This window comes from Accipiter gentilis, chromosome 12, assembly GCF_929443795.1.
Source record: "Accipiter gentilis chromosome 12, bAccGen1.1, whole genome shotgun sequence".
In the NCBI taxonomy this organism is placed as follows: domain Eukaryota; kingdom Metazoa; phylum Chordata; class Aves; order Accipitriformes; family Accipitridae; genus Astur; species Astur gentilis.
Window position 1 is genome coordinate 26,859,783 of NC_064891.1, and position 6,303 is coordinate 26,866,085.

A 6,303-nucleotide genomic window follows, 5' to 3' on the forward strand; every position below is an offset into this window, starting at 1 on the left:
GCTGCTCATCAATCAGCTGATGAATTGCTGCAGTCTGCAATCAGGAGTTTTAAGGCAAGTGAACAGCAGCGATGATTTACTTCAAAACATCACGCTGTAAAGCGAGTGATTCAGCAGCTGATTCACAGTGGCTCAGCTGTCCAGGAACGGGGTGTGGGGTGGGCGGACAGCTGGGACCTGCGATGTCATCCACGCTATGCCATCCCCACGAGTGAATCAGAACCCTGGCACCCTATCATTTCCGTAGCACGCTTTGTGCCTCCTGCGTACTTCATACTGAAGAAACAGAAAATTTATGTTGTCAGTAGAGACAGGAGTGTAGTTTCCCCTGCCCTATCATCAGAAGAGTATTACTGATTTCAATGTGGTATTAGACTTCCACTAACCTGGGGGAATATCATCCATTTTATGTGACCTCTGTAATCCTAACCCACCTCAGGTGACCGAGGCCAAAAGATACACCTTCTCTATCTGCACAGTTAGTAGCTAAGCGTAGGTTGGAACTAGTTCACAGTGATAACCAGCTTCATCAAGAACTGTTCACACATCCATCCACAGTCAACAGAAAAAGCATCATTTCAGTGCTTAGACCTGGCAGCTGGGAGCTTGGATCTGCTTCTGACTCCGCTACAAGCTCCTCACATGGCTTTAGTCAAGTCACTCAGTTTCTCATTACTGCATTCCTCTGCTTGACAGTACGTAGAGGCATTAGTGTGGGGTTATTTCACTAAGTTCCAAGATATTTCTTTGAACGGGGTACAGAAGGTGTATCATACCATATTAATGCCAGAAGCACAGTACTAGCCTTAAGCATGAAGCTCTCTTGACATGGTTCCTTCTTCAACCTCATCAAAGCAAGACATCTGCCAAATCCAAAAGCTGTTGCTCTTTGCAGACATCCATGCTTGGCCTTTTGGTGAAACCTACAATATGCTTCAGAAGAAAGCACCATTCCCTTTTATAATCGGATAGTCAAGTTACAATTTACAACAGCAAGCTGTAATAGTGTTAAAGAACAGGACTTAATTTCATTTAACTGGTTCTACCTAAAACCTCATCACCAAATGTTTCTTTTCCATTTAGATGATGCAGAAAAAATGCTGGTTTAAGGCAAACAGTTCACATAATCTGTTTTTCCATTTACTAAGACCTTATGTTTCCATGAACAGTACAGAATTTTCCCTGACACAGACATGCAGCAGGTTGAAAGTATATTTAGAGTTTCTGCAGTAGAAATACTTCAGTTAAAAAACCCACAAATAAACCATCTTCCAATGTTTAGGTTGAAGATAAAAAGGGATGGTCCCACTTTGACAATTAAGAAAGCAAATACAGCTCTGTATCCAGATCAGTTATACTTGCCTTGTACCCATTTACACCTGGGCTGAATATCAGCCAGTGGTTTCTAGACCAGAGCTGGGTCTGAGGTATAGGGGACTTGTAAAACAGTTGGCTCCAATCAGCTTGCCTGGCTCCTTGGGAAATCAAGAAGAACAGTCTAACCAAACTGACTGAAAAGTTTTTTTCCCTTCTCTAGGCAGGGCCATAGCAGAAATCTCCTCCACTCACACGCTGCACCTGCTGGTTTGTGTCAGCCTTTAAGACCCCGCAGCAGTTCCCAAGCTTGACTGAAGGTGGACCCTTGGGCTCTGCAATCGATAGGTCGATCTCCTTGCCTTGAAACAATTACACCTATTAAGTCAACACACAGTAGGTATGGTATTGAGCAAACGTATAGCAGCTTGGGTTGTGAAAAGATCATTGTAAACACGGGCTAATAGTGTCTGAGTCCCTGCAGGATGTTTCAAGGAGGATCAACTCGCAGCCCTGATGGGCAGGTACTGTCAGGTCAGAACGCTGCTTTCATGCGGGAAGCACCTGGCCTTGTATCAATGAGAGCAATTATCTCAGAAAACATCCCACTCCCCAATCTGACTCAAGCATATTTATCCTCTGTCTTATTGCTTATGAACCTAAACGTCTCATTGTGCTGGCTGATGCAGACTCACAGCTTCCCAGATTCATCTCTCTACTGGCGCGTAACCTGGTATTTCTGGTCCTATTTCCAGATGTGACAAGATGCAAGCAGAGTACCTGACCCCCCCTGGGAGGGGCAGGTGACCTGGGGAACATTTTACTCTGGCGAGAAGATGCATTTTAATGAATCAAAACCAAAATAGTCAGAATATGTGGATCTGAGTCATACGGTGCTATTCTAGAGCCACCTAGGAAGACTGAGCTGTATTGTTTCCACGATCCTGCTCATTTTCTAATTAAAAATACAGCCATACTGAATACCATCCGTTCACATTCCTCACTGTAGTGATTTAGGTTTTTTAATACTACTTCTCACAGCTTCTATAATAGAGGAGAAATTAGCAATAGCTTTCAGCTAGAGGTAGAGGCTTTGCCTCCTGTTTGTAAATTATGTATTGTCCTTGCTGTAGCTGCAAAAAGCACTCTGGAAATTTTGTTTGCAAGCTCATTTTCTAGCAAAGTGTTTATTAGATGATGTGACTCGGTCCCACAAACCCACGCCAAGCAAAAGGCACTAGTCAGTGCTTGCAGTGTATACCTGTGTATCTACTACCATCTGGGAAAAGATGTATGAAAGGAAAAAAAAAAAAAAAAAAAAAAAATAGAGTATGAGCAATCAGAAATTCTGCCTCTTTCATTGAAACACAGGCATCCTATTCCAACTGACAGCTTCTTCCTGTACTGCCCAACGATCTACTGAACAGTAGAACAGTGCTGAAATGACTGAAGAAAAGGAAGACACATTGAGACAAAGGCAAAATTAGCTTTTCATTTAGAAACACTGCATACAGAGACAAGGAAATAAATGGTTAGGATCACCTCTATCTCCAAAAGTCGAGGGCTGTCTTCTGAAGACTATGCTTTAAATTAAATCTCCCATAACAGCTACCCTGCTCAGCGTTGGAGCTTTGACACTAATCTCTCCGAATGGGTGAGAAGGATCACAGTTAATGGAAGGAGTTCTACAAACTGAGCCGGGACACAGTTGCAAAGAACGACACACCCACATCAAGGATGTGCAAGAGTGAAGTGAGCACCACAAGCTTGACCTTTGCCAAGTCATTTGACTGAGCTCCCACCACGTTTTCTAAGCATAATGACACTCCAGTTAAAATCAGTACGAGCTGGCTGACTGCACTGTGTAGAAAGAAATGTTTCTAAACCCTCTGATTTAGACAGGAAATCTTTGGAGCGTGAACCATCCAATACTTCTTATACCTGCTCTCTTTGTACAAGACACCTAGAGCTTGATATTCAGAAAAAGCTGAGAGCCACAATGCATCCCTGTCATCAGGATCATTCAGCATCTTTGGCCCCAAACATCACCTAACCCTTTCAGAGATGATAATTTCAGAAGCACTTGAGAGTACCAGTTCTACTAGGTTTTAATCATTTAGCTTTGTAGCACTTTTCCAAGGGTAACACCAATGCCCAAGTAGTCATGTAGTCAAAGGGAGCCAAGAAAGATCCCACCCACACAATTCCATCGGCTCTAGTAGGTGTCATAATGCCAGACCCTTACAGCAATGTAGCACAAACTGACAATATGATCCACACACAGCTCCTTCCTATCTTAACCCCAAGAAAAACTCACTTTCTAACCACTCTGAGTTACAAAAATAAACTCCCATGTTTTCAGTTCACATTCCTTCACTGATGGGGTTCCAGTGTTGAACTATGCCTGTCACTTCTGACACTGTGTGACAGCAGCTCACCCTGCAGACCGCAAACAGGTACAGTGACTCACAGGATTCCCCAAGGACTGTTTAGGTAACTCATACAACTGGAGCACAGTGTCCCCAAAGAACTCAACAGAAAGAAACTATGAAGAATGTGAACCACTGGGGATTCATTGTACCATATAAAAAAGCACTTTACTCATTGTGTGGCACCACTGTGAGCTTAACCCCTGATAAACCAGTACATTTTTTTCCTCTTTTACAAAGAATTAACAAAACCTACAGTGGCTTGTTTCAGTCCTGCCTGTTTAAAAGAGTGATATCCCCATCACTAATCCAAATTCAGATTTGGATTTTACCTATTAGGTCTATTGGGTTTTACCTATTAGGTCTCTCCAGCACAGCTCACCAGTTAGCTACTTGTCTTGAGTATATTTAGCATTGATTTTCAGCTGATTACCAGCTTTTCTCCAAGACTTCTGATTTGGAAGCTGTAAGATAAGCCTGAGGGACCCATCCCTCAAACGCTGTTCTCAACTTTCAAAATAAACAGACAGACTAGAGATCCAGTCCTGCCTGCCCAAGTCCCCATTTCCCACAGATGGCACATTATCTCAGCTCACAGCGGCTGTAATCTCACTGAGAACAACCCCCTCAACACGCTTTGCTTAGACAGATAGCTGTCTGTCTGAGGTACAGAGCACCTCTTTGTTCACAGCTCTTGATTTTTCAGTCTATTCTTCCCCTTTGAGAGGAGTCAGCCCTCCTCTGCTCTATTCAGGGAACTCCTCTGAAAGTTTTCCTCATCCCTCAGCGCTGTATTTTAGCTTTACACACATACAGACTGGGAGGCACTGCTTGCTGTTAGGGATGCCTTAGTTTATAGCCTGGCCTAAGCACAACACAGTACACCTAGCTGATGAGCAACACATTGGTCCCGGGTCATTTAACAGCCGCTTCTCTCCTTCTGCCCCTGAAACTGCTCCCACCTCACTCAGCACAGGGGCCTGAAGTTTTACCACAGTCACACACAGCAGATGCCCAGCCAAAGAGAAGCCAGCCCATAAGCACGCTTCAGTGACACTACACACCCCCCCCTGTCCTGCCCACACACCCATTTTATGCAGCCCTACAACCACAGTCTGGCAAATTAGTACTTCTTCATCCCTCCCATCCGAAAAAGCAGCCATCAATTGAACCGATGGGCTTAAGGAAAGAAGTGGAAAGCTTCTCCGAGGATTATAGCCACCAAAATATCCCATCGTGCGGTTTTAGGACTCTGTTCCGTCTTAATACAGGGAAGGGTACAAGGAGAAGGACCCAACGACCGCACCGCCAAGTGCTTTTTCTGCTGGGTTAAAGTCTACCTCCCCTCCCCAGTATCCTGATGCCCCAGAAACGAGCAGCTCTGCCCGTACAGAACTGGGTAGCTAACAAGGAGATAAACACCAGGAGGAAAGAGACCATCCTGACGGGGCTAGCAAGACGACGGACGGATGGACAAGATAGACGGACGGACGCACACTCGAGCACCGCAGGCACCCCGGACCGTACCTGGAAGTGGCCGCAGGCGCTCACCGGCCCCAGCCGCTGCTTTACCGCCCGCAGGCCGTACGCATCGCGGACGGGATGGCACGGCACGGCACGGCTCCGCTCCCCGCACAGCCGCTTCTCTCGCCAGGACTTCCCGGGCGGGAGGTGGTGGTGGTGGTGGTGGTGGTGGTGGTGGTGATGATGCTGATGGTGGTGGTGGTGGTGGTGGTGGTGGTGCTGCTCCTGCTGCTCCTGCTCCGGCTGCTGCTGCTCCGGCTGCTCCTGCTCCGGCTGCCGCTGCTCCGACTGCCGCCGCTGCTGCTGCTCCCCCGCCCCGCCCCGCCCCGCCCCGCCCCGCCCCCTCCCTCGGGCCTCGGGAAGGGCGGGGCCGCCCGCGCTGCGGCGCTGGTGCTGGCGGAGGCGGAGCGTTGGGCACGACCACGGCCGCGGGCGCGGAGCCGGCTCCCGGGATGCCCGTTGGAGCGGCTTGGCCAAGCCCGCTGCCACCGGCGGGCGGAGGTCGCGGGCGCTGGTTTCGACCCTGGGACTGAGCCCGCGTGTGGCTCGACTGGGCTGAGATGGCCCGAGAGCAGCCGCTGCCCAGCCGGCCTCGCGTCTGGCCGCTGGCAGCGGTCGCTTACGGATGGGCAAGAACGGGACGCGCACACGCAGTATTTCCTCCAAGCAGTCTCCCAGCTTGTATTTTCAGCTGGGAAATTCAGGGGGTTTCCTGAGCCCGGTGCTGTTTGTTTGTTCGGTGACCCCCCGCACACCTCTCTTTTCAGTACTGTCCAGTTCCCCCTGCAGCCCATCCACAACAGTCTTCGAAAAGGACTTGCACAGATCCACTACAACTCGTCGGAGAGCCAACAACTTTCATTTCTCTTGAACTCAGCAGCTGACTAGCTTCCATCTGATGTCCCCTTGGTCTTGCATGGAGTGACAAACACTTTGCTCTTACTCACTCTCTGCAGAGCACTCGGAGTTTTCTCCATTTCTTGTACAGCATTCTCAGTCAGCGCTTTTCCGGGCTGAAAAGTCCAAGTCTACCCAC